Source organism: Helianthus annuus, chromosome 3 (assembly GCF_002127325.2).
Source record: "Helianthus annuus cultivar XRQ/B chromosome 3, HanXRQr2.0-SUNRISE, whole genome shotgun sequence".
Lineage (NCBI taxonomy): Eukaryota > Viridiplantae > Streptophyta > Magnoliopsida > Asterales > Asteraceae > Helianthus > Helianthus annuus.
Genome location: NC_035435.2, coordinates 18,319,763 through 18,334,484, shown reverse-complemented (window position 1 = coordinate 18,334,484; position 14,722 = coordinate 18,319,763). Strand labels below are relative to the sequence as shown.

The following is a 14,722-nucleotide window of genomic DNA, read 5'->3' as shown; positions in this document are numbered from 1 at the left end:
AAAAGTAGAAAAAGTGTTAGTGATTAAAAATGAAAAGTGAAAACTTGAGGGGTTGAAAACTAAATGATGAAAATTAAAGAGATTGATAAATGAAAACTTAAAGAGGTTGACACGTATAAAAATGAAACCCGAGGGGTCAAAATATGTAAATAAAGTAAATAGTAAAAAAGTCTCGCAAAATATTTTTCAAAAGAGTTAATTGTCATTTTCGTCCCTATGATTTGGTGTAAAATGTCACTTCAGTCCAAAAAAAAAAATTTCACCAGTTCTGTCCTCAACATTTTTGAAACGTGACCCTTCAGTCCAAAAAGATAATGCCTTGCTCCAGTTCCGTCCTCAACGCTTTTAACGGGCGTTATCTTTTTGGACTGAAGTGACATGTTTCAAAAATGTTGAGGACGGAACTAGCGATTTTTTTTGGACTGAAGTGGCATTTTCCACCAAACCACAGGGACGAAAATGCCAGTTAACTCTTTTCAAAATTAAGGGTGAATAACTAAACACCAAAACAAAATATTTTCATTCCATTACTAATAACAATAAGCTTATGTACATACAAGCAACATAACTCATTACTAATAAGCTTCTGTACATACAAGCAGCATATCCTGAGACATTAGCCTAAAGTACTTGATGCCTAGTACAAAAGATATACTAAGATACTAGGACTTGAGCACAACCCGCTCAACGTCCGTACATTTTTACAACGTAAATGGACATACATAAAACTAAAACCGACAGGAGTAACACACCCCAAGCCTGCGCCAAAAGCCTATACGTCTTCCTATCAATAGCTTCACCCATCTCTCGAGTAACATGCAACTCATGATGCATCTTATCAATCCATGTCTTCAAATCCTCCATTAACTCCTCCTGATGGGATAGACGTATCTCATGATCATACGCCTGATCAAACAACCAACGGATGTGACCTGAATCAACCCTCTCCATCTCTTGGATCTCCTGCTGCTCTACATTGGGATGAGCTCCCACTAGTATCGCTGGCTGCGGCTCTGCCATCCTGATGATTGGTACACTCTAACGAGCACTGCTTGGTTGATAATGGTTCTCTCAATTCTCGAGTAACTTTGTAGTTATCAGATGACCTCTCTCCTATATATATATTTATATATATATATATATATACACCCACACACACACATGAGGTTAGTTGTTTTGAGTTAATAACAAATTGATAAAATGACAAGAAAATATTGTTTTGTTGATAAAGGAAGGACATTAAAAGAAATGGGAGTAAAATTTAATTGGATTTTTTGATAGACCTAAATGGGTTGTTTTTATATTTAATTTGACCCCATATTTTATCCAAATGTGTATATAAAAAAGATGAAATGAAACCCAAAATTAGAGAAACCAAAACTCCAATAATCACATTGAGGTGCCAAACTCAAATATAAACTAAAATAAAAATATAAGGAGCTACCCTAAAATGAAATGTGAATATATGATGTCCGTCATCGAAGGGTTTTATAAAACCCCAAAACTAAAAAAAGAGTAAAAAATATATAGGTCTGGGTTTCAAAAAGCGCGCCTAGGTGCGAGGCGCATCAAGGCGCAAGCCTTGGCGACTTAGGTAGCCTGAGGCGCGCTTTTTACAAAAGCCCCAAAAAAGCGCAATTTTGGGGTTTCTGGCTTGAGGCGCGCGCCTCATGTACATAAGGTGTTTTTATGTTGTTTTAAGCATCAAACTGTTGTACAATAGAGTTCTTGGCTTGTACTTGTAGGTAAAATCATATATAAACATTATTTATAGCTATATTTTGCTATGTTGTCAAAAGCGCAAAAAGCGCGCGCCTAGGCGCAGCGAGGCGCACCTATAGCGCCTGGTGGTAGCCTAGGCGCAAAAATGGGATTTTTTGAAAAAACGGTGCTGAGGCGCAAAAAGCGCGCGCCTAGGCGCAAAAACGTTGAGGCGCAGGAAAAAAGGTAAAACAACACAAATGACCATTAAAATCGAAACCGAGTGCCTGCAAAAACTGCCCCACGTGGGCCCGGATTTTCGGAGCTGCATTCGAAACCTATGGGAATCTTATATGTGGAATTTTATTTATTTTCAAAGCATAACATATTTTTTATATTTTTTTTCTCTATGTGCGCTTTTCTTAAAAAAGCCCACGCTTTTTTTGCGCCTTGCGCCTAGGCTCCGGGCGAGGCTGATGCGCCTCGCCTGCGCCTTGCGTCTTTGACAACATAGATATTTTGGATAAGTGATGCTAAAAACCTATGGGATATATATAAAAAATTATATAATCACTTTGTGCCTCGGGTACGAAAAGCCCACCGGTTTTGCGCTTCGGTTTTAGACTTCGTCGCTTTTGTGCGCCTCTCGCTTTTTAAAACCAAGATATAGGTAAAAGTTTTGTATATGGCAGAAACATGACCAAACTTTTTTTAGAAACACCAAGAAAACAAGTTATATGAGATTATAGCTCAATCACTTAAAACACATCTTGAAACCCAATTGTACAATTGTGTAGATGATCATATATAGTGCAATTATCATCACAATAAAAAACTAATAGTAAAAACTAACATATACTTGTTGCAATTTGCATTATTATAAAAGCAGTTAGTCCACTTGTAGGATTTATTGCTACCATTAGTAATTGTACTAAAAAATGTGTAGTAAATCTCCCCATTGCAACAATTAGTTCTTCATGGATGCCAGACATGCCGTATTATAGAGTACACAAATCTAGTAATCTCAATGTTGAAATTATTGAATATTCATAGTTGTTAATGACGAATGGCGACAAATAGCGATGAGTTACCTATATGCTACGTAGCGAATAGCGATAAATAGCGGTCGTTATTTTAAAAATAGCAATACACTAAAAAAATTTATATGCATATACGCTATTTTACATGTATATTTAACAAAAACCTAAAATCCAGTTATTTTTAATCGCTATTTATTATTAAAAATAAAGAAAGTAAACAAATTAACTGAAATTCAGCTATTTATGACTACCCGTAGCGACCTTCAATAGTTCTACCCTAACTAAACTACTTCTATGAACCTAAAATAACAAAGATTAAAAAAGGCCCAAATTTATGAATCTGCGACTGATTTAGTAAAGCAACATATCCATTTTTATGTGAGCCATTAAAACAAATTTTATTTGAAGCAACGAAAAGAAAAGACTGACCGTGAATGAGGGCGGTCGCCGCCGGTCGGTGATTAGGTGCGGATCAAGAGAATGGATGGGCAAATCGAAAGGTTTTTGGTGCTTCTAGGGTTTGTAAAAATAAAAAAGGAGGTGTTGCTTATTTAACTACATGGTATTTTAATTTTTGCTTTTTAAGTTTTTGTTTACCTGCCATTGCTTTGTAATTGTACTTTTTCGTGTGAAATGATACTGGAATTTCTAATAAAAAAAAAAACCTTGGATATGAAAAAAAAAATAATAATAATAATCTTTACTTTATAAGAAATTAAATCTATGGGTCACATATCGTATTACTAGTCATTCTTATAATTGTTTTTCCGTCAGTTTTATCTCTAGATTTATATATTATTATACTCCTCTAATTTGTAACATTTTGTTGCAATTGATGTTGTACATGCTGCTTAAAGTGTTGTACCATTTTTATGTGTGGGTCATCTTATACATGGGTCATGCCCACTCCCTCATAAAAACCCTCTGCACCACTACTTTTTCACTTTACTCACACACAAAGACTCAGGGGAGAGACGGATCTAAACAAACTCCGCCTGCCTCCGCTAGCGGCGATTGATGGTGGTTTCTAGCCGGATGGGTTTTACGAACACGATGGGTAATGGTTACTCCCCGGTTTCTTTCCAGCGGCTTCATCGGCTAACGCTACGGCTACGCCGCCGGAGATCTCTACAACAACGACGTTGAAGAGAAAATTATTGGTGGTGATTCATTTGCTTTGTAGTGAAGACTCCACGTTTATACTCTGATCGTCTCTCCGTTTCGTCTATGATCTCCGGTGAGTTCTATTTTGGATCAGTTAGGGTTTGTTGATATTCGCTAATTTACACATATTTTAGTCCCCCGTTTTACCCCCATTTTATGCGTTTTCGGCCGTAAAACCGTCATTCGGATACTTAATTATCTACATTTTTGTTTACAGGCCTAAAACAGCATACCAGACAAGATGACAGCGAAAACGAGGACTTTCCGGACAAAACGACAAGGCTGCGAAGATTCTGTGAACAAAACTGACCTGGGCGTTTGGCACGGTCATGCGGGCATCCGCACGACCGTGCATATCCGACAAACAAGAAAGTGTCGGCGGTGAACCAGGCGTGCAAGCACGGCGTGCAAGGCTCTGAAGGCCAATCCGAAAAGGCACGGTCGTTCCGGATGTGGAACGGTCGTGCGTATCCGAGAACCAACATAACCTCGGAACTGAACGGCCAAGGAACAAAGCGTGCAAGCCAAATGCCGGTTTGGCACGCCCGTGCCAAACCTGGAACGTCCGTGCGTGTCCGAAGACCAGTCAACGATCTGTGACGTCATGCGGTATGGTGGCCCACCACCAATAATGCTTAAAGTGCACGGTCGTGCCAAATCAAGAACGACCGTGCCGATCAGAAAAACCATTTAAACAGAACAGAAGCATTTTAGACGTAACTCTGGACATTTTGGGAGCTCTGCAGGCGATTTTGAGGCTCCGAAGGCTGCTGCTTTCACTCGGATTCAAGCCACATTGCCCGGTTTTGCTCATTTACTATCCAGATTCTCATTCTTATGCTTGTTTATGGTTTGGTTTCTCAAATCTTTCCATACTTTTGTTACATTTCAAGCATTTAGACTGATTATAATGTATTAATGTAAGCCTTTGGGCAAAAACACAACAATCCCTTGCTTGATTAGTATGTTAATCTATGTTTGTAATGACATTTTGAAGTATTTTCTATGATTATCTTTGATGATTAGTTTGCAACCCTGTTATTGATATTGATTTCTTGATTATAAGTAATTGTGTTGGATGATTGGTGCTTGGTTAGGTAAGATAGTTGCAAAATGAAGCTTATTTAATCATGTATTAGTAAACTTTTAATTTGGTTAACTAGTTTAACTTGGTTAAAATGTAGGCACCATGATACTCTAACGGGTTAGTGGTTTAATAAAATGCAATTATTATTAATCAAGAGAGCTTGCCCTCACGGAAGGACTCTAACGGGTTAGATGGTGTTGTTACGGATTCTTGCCATGATTTGTTAGCCTAGTTAGTAGTTTCGGCCAAAATTGCTATCTTGGTGAATTTATGTGTAAGATTTGTAAAATGAACTCGGTTGTGATTTAATCTAGTTTATGCTTGTCTCGGTGGTTGCATTGTGTTTATCGGTGTTGCTTTCCTTGATTAAGTGAGGTTAGAAAACTCCTAACGGATGACTAACTTATTTTTAGGAGATTTTTGTAGACATTTATCAATCGCACGTTAAAGAACAATTTTAGGTGGTTAAAGTGTGTCTATCGTTTTAACTTTCCGAATGATTGTCATGTTAGGATTCCCGAAAGGGATACTAATTGTCTCGAAATGGAAAATTGACCAAATGCTTCTAAATGCCAAAACTGACTTAGTTGACATGCTGTGGTTATGTATTAAGCAAGGCTATTTATATATATTTTACTATGTTTTATAAGTATTTATTTATGCTTAGTTTAGATTAATTAAAACCAAAACAGCGTATGTTTTTACCGGTAATTTAGTGACAAAGGTCTAGTACTATTTCTCCGCCCATTTCCGTGGATCGATACTTGGTTCTTACCAATACTTTACTACATATATGACGGGGTACACTTGCCTCTTTCGTGTGTGTTTTGATGTAAAAGTAATAATCACTTTTATAAATTTAAAACTAATTCGTGTGTAATTTCATTATAAAAATATGTATAGTCGCGCACGTACCAAGTTTTTGGCGCCGTTGCCGGGGAATGGCGAGTTTTAGGAACGACCCGAGTCATTGTGTTATCGGTGTATATACTTGTTAATATTTGTGTATACTTTCGTGATTATTTATTCGTTGATTTATCTGTTAATATTTCTTGTTTCTAATTGAATTTATTCATTTTTGTGATTGTTTTGTACATTTGTAAATTTTTATTCTATTTATTTGTTCAAATCCGGATTTATTGATTCATTTATTCTTTGAGTTTTCGGCTCTTAAAAATCGTTTTTAAACTAGCCGATTCGATTATTTTCGGTGCTTTAATTTTTATAAAAATTTCGACCCATTTTCGGATTTTTATAAATTTTACAGCCCATATTTATACATATTCTGCTTTTATTCAGCAAAAAAAAAAAAAAAAAAGAAGCATTATTTTATTAATAAAATATTCATTGTGTCAGTCTTTCGTTTGCAGGTTGATGTCCTCAACTCCCGCGCCCGCTATTGCTGAGCCGACTGACGAACCAGCGCATAATCTTAGAAGAAGTAGGAGGCTGCGCGAAAGGTCACTCGTCGTTGCACAACGCATTGCAAATGCAATTGACGAGCCGGTGATTATCTCTGAAGACGAAAGCTTAGAGGACGAGGAGAGAGTCGTCATGGCGGACGACGACCGACCATTGAATGAAACAAATCAGCCCGGAAGGGCAGGCCTGGAGCCGAGTATCCTTCAGCCCACTATAGATGCACCTAATTTTGAAATTAAATCTAGTGTTATTAACATGTTGCAGAATTCGGTGCAGTTCGACGGACGTGAGCATGAGGATCCCGGGAGGCATATCGCTGCTTTTCTTGCTATTTGTTCGACATTTAGGATGACTGGTGTTTCAGAGGACGCAATTCGGTTGAGGTTGTTTCCGTTTTCGTTACGTGACAAAGCTAGAGCTTGGCTTATGTCACTTCCTGCCGGGTCCATCAGGACCTGGAATCAGTTGGCGGAGCAGTTTATGCAGAAATATTTTCCACCTGAGAAAACGAACAAACTACGGAACCGGATTGTTTCCTTTCGCCAAGACGAGGGCGAGTCGTTGCATGCAGCTTGGGAGAGATTCAAGGATTTATTGATTGATGTGCCACATCACGGCTTCTCCAAGCGACAGCTGGTTTTGACGTTCTATCAGGGGCTCAACTATAACACGCAGGAGCGATTAGACGTGAACGCGGGCGGCGATCTTGGAACTAAGACGCCGACTGAAGCGTATGATATTATCGAGAAAGCTGCGTTGAAATCCAGCTCTCGTCGGGATGGAGATAGAGGTCGGGCAACATCATCATCATCTCGCTCAGGAGTTCATGCTGTAGACGATTACACGGCCATTACTGCACAACTCTCGGCTCTTACATCGAGATTCGACAAGTCCCAGATGATTGCGCATGCTGGCTCGGGATGTGACCAGTGCGGAGTGTCACACGAGCCTGGGGCATGTTTTCAGGGAGTCGTATATGAGGGCCAGGAAGAGGTAGATTTTGTGAGTAATCAAGTAAGGCCGCAGAACAACCCGTACAGCAACACCTATAATCCCGGATGGAGAAATCACCCAAATTTTGGGTGGCGAGCGAATGCAGGAAATCAGAACCCATTGGGGTTCACTCAGCGTGCTCCAGCGCCTCAGCAGGGTCAGCAGTACCAGCAGTACAATCAACCCTACCAGCAGCGTCCATATTCGTACCAGCATCAGGGCACTGGGAGTAGCTCCCAGCAACAGGCCCCTCAGTCCAATTCCAAGCTGGAAGACATGATGGCTCAGCTCCTCTCTAGCTCTGAAAAACGATACCAACAAAGCGAGGATCGTTTTCTGGCTAACGAGGGAGAAATGAGGAGTCAGAAGGCCTCGATTCAGAATATCGAGAATCAGGTTGGTCAGCTGGCACAGATGATGTCCAAAAGGCCCCCAGGCGGTCTTCCAGGTAATACAGAACCAAACCCGGGCGGACAGAGGGATGTAAATGCTGTGATGACCAGGAGTGGAAAAACTACCGGACCCGTCATATCGGACTCAGTACCGATCACTGAAGCGGTCCCGACTGACACACCGGACGAGGTGCAAGCCAGGCTACGCCCAGCAAGTACAGCACAAGTCCAGGAGCCGGTCAAAGATTACACTCCTCCGGTACCTTATCCAGGCAGGCTGAAGAAGCAGAAGAATGAAGAACAATACGGTAAGTTCCTTGAGTTGTTTAAGCAACTACACATCAATATACCGTTTGTTGAAGCCTTGGCCCAGATGCCAAAGTATGCGAAATTCCTTAAGGATATCCTCTCAAATAAACAGAAGCTCGAGGATATATCGTGTGTGGTGATGAATGAGACTTGTTCCGCCGTTCTGCAAAACCGTCTGCCCACGAAAATGGGAGATCCTGGTAGTTTCACGCTCCCGTGTTTGATTGGAAACATGTCTGTTAGCCATGCGTTGGCTGACTTGGGAGCGAGTATTAACCTTATGCCATATAAGGTTTTTACTAAACTGGATCTGGGTGAGCCGTCACCCACTAGGATGAGCATTCGGTTAGCAGATCGCTCAATAAAGTATCCGCGCGGATTTGTGGAAAACATGCTTGTAAAAATCGATAAATTTGTTTTCCCAGTGGACTTTGTTATCCTTGACATGGATGAAGATTCAAGGGTACCTTTGATACTTGGACGTCCTTTCCTCAATACAGCGAGGACGATTGTTGATGTGGCAGCTGGCCAAATCACGCTCCGAGTGAATGATGAGCACGTGACATTCGATATCAAAAGATCGATGCAGCATCCGCAGTGTCACGATGACAAGCTTTATTACGTCGACATTGTCGATGCATGTGTGTGCTCTCATTTTCAAGGTACTATTGATGAGATTGATTCGGACACACGTCTGTCGTGTGGGGACCTGATTGGCATTACGCAGGAGGGCCACGATTTCGAGCAGCCAGTCTATCAGATTGGTGACGATGGTTCCCAGAGTCCGGAGAGATTTCTTGACATTGACCATGTGAAAAAGGGGGAAGCAGAGTCTTCGGTTGATGATCCGACGCCTTTGGAGTTGAAAGAACTCCCACCACATCTCGAGTACGCATTTCTAGACGAGGAGCGTCGCTTGCCGGTCATAATTTCGGCATCATTGGAAAAGGATGAGAAAAATCGGCTTCTCGAGGTTCTGAGACTTCATAAGAGAGCCATTGCATGGAAAATCATGGATATCAAGGGCATCAATCCTTCTTTTTGTACTCACAAGATTCTGATGGAAGACGAGTACAAACCATGTGCACAGCATCAGAGGCGTCTAAATCCAAATATGCAGGACGTGGTGAAGAAGGAGGTGATTAAATTGTTGGATGCCGGCATGATTTATCCTATTTCTGACTCTGTGTGGGTGAGTCCGGTGCAGGTTGTACCTAAGAAAGGTGGTATGACTGTAGTTTCGAATGATAGGAATGAGCTAATTCCTACCCGTACCGTCACTGGGTGGCGAGTTTGCATTGACTACCGCAAGCTCAATGATGCTACTCGCAAGGATCACTTCCCGCTTCCATTCATCGACCAGATGTTGGAACGTCTGTCGGGGAAGTTGTATTACTGTTTCCTTGACGGATTCTCTGGGTACTTTCAGATTCCTATCGCTCCTGAGGACCAGGAGAAGACTACCTTTACATGCCCCTTCGGCACATTCGCCTACCGGCGGATGCCTTTTGGGTTGTGTAATGCACCAGCGACCTTCCAGAGATGCATGGTTGCGATTTTCCATGACATGATCGAGGATTCCATGGAGGTTTTCATGGATGATTTTTCGGTATTTGGGGATTCCTTCGATCACTGTTTGGAAAATTTGAGGAAAATGTTGAAGAGGTGCGAGGAGACGAATCTGGTCCTGAACTGGGAGAAATGCCACTTCATGGTGAAGGAGGGCATAGTTCTGGGACACAAGATTTCGCATGCTGGTATGGAGGTCGATCCAGCCAAAGTGGATATCATTTCACGACTTCCGCCTCCCACCTCTGTTAGAGCGATACGGAGCTTTCTCGGTCATGCCGGGTTCTATCGGCGATTCATTAAAGATTTTTCAAAAATCGCCAGACCCATGACCCGTCTGTTGGAGAAAGACGCTCCGTTCATATTCGGAGATGATTGCTTGAGAGCCTTTGACCTTCTCAAGCAAAAGTTGATTGAGGCCCCTATTTTAGTTGCACCGGACTGGAGTTTGCCGTTTGAGATTATGTGCGACGCGAGTGATTACGCCATAGGGGCCGTTCTCGGTCAAAAGAGAGAAAAGCACTTTCACCCGATCTATTATGCGAGCAAAACTCTTCACGACGCTCAAGAGCATTATACCACGACTGAAAAAGAGCTCTTGGCGGTCGTTTTCGCATTTGACAAATTTAGATCGTACTTGGTGCTTTCGAAAACAGTTGTGTATACTGATCACGCTGCCATCCGATATCTCTTCAGCAAGCAGGACGCTAAGCCACGTCTGATCAGGTGGATCTTGTTGCTGCAGGAGTTTGATATCGAGATACAAGATAAAAAGGGTGCATTGAATGTAGCGGCTGACCATCTATCTCGGTTAGAGCATGGAGACATCGTGGACGCGCGTTGGGATTCCATAAATGACAACTTCCCACACGAGTCTTTGATGAGTGTTGAGATATGCGATGAGTCGCCATGGTTCGCTGACATTGCGAACTACCTCGCTTGCGGGATTCTGATTAAAGGGTTGACTCACCAGCAAAAGAGGAAATTCTTTTCAGATGTCAAGCACTACATTTGGGATGACCCTTACTTGTTCCGGGTTGGTGCTGATCAGGTGATTAGGAGGTGTGTTTCAGGAAAGGAGGCGACCGATATTCTGCGCCACTGTCACGAGGGACCTACTGGAGGCCACCAAGGAGCCAACTTTACCGCCAAGAAAGTATTGGACTCCGGGTTTTATTGGCCTACTATATTTCGTGATGCGCAGGGTTGGGTTAGAGCGTGCGATGCTTGCCAGAGAGCGACAAATATATCGGCACGTGATGAAATGCCTCAGACCTGGATTCAGGTTTGTGAAGTCTTTGATATCTGGGGGATAGACTTCATGGGACCATTTCCCCCCTCACGAGGTAATAAGTACATCCTGGTCGCAGTTGACTATGTATCGAAGTGGGCGGAGGCACAGGCCTTACCCACCAATGATGCCAGGGTGGTCGTGAGATTTTTGAAAAGCTTATTTGCCCGGTTCGGCGCTCCGAAAGCGCTTATCAGTGACAGAGGGACGCATTTTTGCAATACTCAGCTCGAGAGAGCTTTGTCCCGTTACGGTGTGCATCACCGTCTATCCACGCCCTATCATCCACAGACAAGCGGGCAGGTGGAAGTCACGAACCGGGGGCTGAAAAGAATCCTTGAGCGGTCAGTAGGTGCAAACCGCAAGGATTGGTCAGATAAGCTTGATGAAGCGTTGTGGGCCTTCCGTACGGCTTACAAGACGCCTATTGGGACTACTCCCTTTAGGCTTGTTTACGGAAAGGCATGCCATTTACCGGTTGAGCTGGAACATAAAGCGATGTGGGCGCTAAAGACCGCAAATCTGGACTTAAAAGCCGGAGGTGAAGCCCGGTTCCTCCAGATTCACGAGTTGGAAGAGTTGCGACAATGCGCTTATGAGAACTCCGTGTTGTACAAGGAGCGCACGAAGAAATTGCATGATAAACGCTTGAAGGACCACAAAGAATTCCAAGCGGGCGATCTTGTCCTTCTTTACAACTCGCGGTTGCGCTTATTTCCCGGAAAGCTCCATTCACGTTGGACAGGCCCATACACGGTTAAAGAGATATTTCCGTATGGGACTGTTGCAATAGAGAACGCGGACGGCGTTATTTTCAAAGTAAATGGGCATCGCTTGAAGTTATACGTTGCCGGGCCGACAGAGTCGGTGATGGAGGTTATTGAACTCCAAACCCCGCACACATCATAAGTGTGGGGAGGAGAGAGTCTACGCTGCTGACTCGTGGATCAAAAATGCAGCAAGAGCGTATTTTACGCTTTAGGGGTAGTTTAGTCATTTAGGATTTATTTTTCTAGTTTTAGCTTTGAGTCTTGCTATCGACTCGTCGACAAAAATTTAGCATGAGTCTACGCTACTGACTCGCCGACAAAAATGTAGCAGGAGCGTCTTTGGCGCTATAGGGGCAAAATTGTCCATTTTTATGTTTTTGTAGTTTTAGCGTAATTTAGGTTAGTTAGGTTGTTCCCGTTAGTTTGTACAGTTTCGATTCGTGCCGGGCGAAGGTTCTGTAGTGCAATATTGTTAGAACAGTTGGGGTGTCGAAAAAACGGCGAAAAACGGCCGAAACAGTTGCTGGAAATGGCTTCTGCAGAAAATTCTGATCTGCAGCTGATGCACGACCGTGCCAGGATCCGCACGACCGTGCGTTTCCGGGGTTCTGGCACGGTAGTTCGCACCCTCGGTGCATCACCGAGGAAAATGGAAGTCATCGGCACCGCACGACCGTGCCATTCGGCGAACGACCGTGCGGCTCGCTAAGGGCATTTTTGTCATTTTGCACACTATATATACCATAACCTGTTGCAAAAGCCCTCATTCGCGAACCCTAGCAACTGCAGCCGTTCCAGAGCCGTTTTCACACGAAATCGCACGTTTCCTCGCACGATCTCGCGCCCAACTTCGCACGGTACGTCTCTAGTGTTAGATTTCCTGTTTCTTGCGTTCTAGGGTAGGTTTTCTCCGATTCAACAAGGGATTTCTTAGGGTTCTCTTCATAAACAAATCGAAACCCTAACCCTTGTTTGAATCATGCTTATCGTGAACAACCGGTTGAATTTCCGACCCCTGTTTGTACAAAAAAGTTGTTGATTTTGGAAAAATCACGCTATTCAAAGTTCAGGGGTTCGAAATCTGCAGATCAGAAGTTGCACGGTCGTTCCCTGTCTGGAACGGTCGTGCCGTTCCGGATTGTTCCACGATGTCAGCATTATCTCGGTGTTGCACGGTGGTGCCGATTAGCCGCACGCCGTGCGGATCCGAGCTTGATCGGCAGAAGGTGCACGTCGTCGGTGATGCACGACCGTGCATATGGCCGCACGACCGTGCATGATGCCCAGATCAGATTCACAGTAGCTTCATAATGTGCTGCTCGGTTATTTTCAAATTCATTTTCTGCTGTTTCTGTCTTTCTAACAATATTCCCCATTGCAGATGAATCATCCCTTCTTACAGTTTGACCCCAACGACGAGCGTGAAGCTTTATGCATTCCAAAAAGAGATGCATTATGGGCCCGAAGGGGGCAATTCGGAGTTCCAAGATGGCTTGATTGGGAAGTTATGCAAGAACTAAATCAATACGACCGTTTGGAAAATATGATGAGTCGTCCACTAGTAAATCTGGTCGGTTGCAACCGACCCGTTTACTTGGAGCTTACCATCGAGTTCTTTGCATCGTATGCTTACGAGAAGCCAGTTGCTGCTCGACGACCCAAATTCCGCTACAAGGATCGCATAGCTTTCAGATTGTGTGGAAGATGGCACAAGTGGTCAGTCGGTCGTTTGGGAAGGAGACTTGGGATCTACACTAGGGGAGACATGGATGATCCCAATGTCTTCACAGATAAATTCACCTTCCCGTCTGATGCAGCTAGGGATGAGTTTTGGGCTGAAAACGCTGTTGGGGACCCATACAACCCAAGGATATCAAAGGCTTCACGCCTTAAAGACCCTCTGGTGCGGGTGATGCACCATGTGTTTAGCCACACCATATGCGGGCGCATGGACAGTCTCGGTAACTGTCCAACACCAGATTTGATTTTCTTGTATGCATTGGTGGATAAGGCGCCCATCAACTTGGCGGCGCGTATGGCTGAATACTTTGTGAACTGTTCAGGGAGGACTACTAGCAGTCAAATACATGGCGGTCAGTATGTGACCGAAATTGCTTACAATGAGCATCTTATGACTGATGAGGTACTTCAGAGTCTCACTCTGATCACTGAGGGGGTCCATATTGACATCAGGTCGCTGAAGGCAATGGGTTTGATTGTAGAGACTGATCAGGGGGATAGGTTGAGGGGGCTGAATAACGAGGTCTGGGACCCGTTACCTCCGCTCCCATCAGAGGAAGAGGAAGAAGATGTAGAGATGCATGAGCAGCATCAGCCACAGACACCGCCACACCAGACACCGCCACACCAGCCGCAGCACCATGAGTTCTACCAGCACCAGGACTGGCCTGACTTTTATCAGCAGTTCCAGCAGATGCGTGTCACGCAGGAACAGCACGTTACGTACATTGATCAGATCAGGACCAGTCAGGACCAGATCCGAGCTGGTCAGGATCAGCTCAGGGCCACACAGGATCAGCTGAGGCAGAACCAGGAGAACTTGTATCAGGGGGTTAGTGCCGGGTTTTCGTACCTATTTGGGGAAATGCACCATGCATATCCTAACTACTTCCAGAACCCTCCAGAGTTCCCACCGTGGAACCCTCCTGGTTACGGTGGTGCAGGCCCCTCATTCACGAGAGATGATGACGGCGATGACGAGTAGGCGTTGGTGGTGATTTTCGTTGGTGGTTTTTATGGTTATTATTAGTATTTGTTATTTCGGGTGTTCTTTTTGCATACTATTTCGAACACCCTCGGATTATATTGTACTTTTAAACACTTTTCTTTATGTATGTTTTTATTTGGATTATTAGTATTCATGTATATTATGGTCTATTTGTATTTATTCTGTTGCTGTTCGGTGTTGCTGTGCCATATGACATATTTACAGGTTTTGGCTATCAAGTCTTTGACCGGAGCAG

At 43.4% G+C, this 14,722-nt stretch overlaps 1 long non-coding RNA gene across 1 annotated transcript; it reads right to left on the bottom strand.

The window, feature by feature from the left end:
- Positions 1-505: 505 nt before the first annotated feature.
- Positions 506-3,294, bottom strand: LOC110928713. The gene is made up of 2 exons (XR_002586592.2): positions 3,171-3,294; positions 506-1,113 (listed from the first exon to the last, which is right to left on the bottom strand). It is a non-coding gene; the product is annotated as an uncharacterized LOC110928713 (long non-coding RNA).
- Between the last annotated feature and the right edge of the window lie 11,428 nt (positions 3,295-14,722).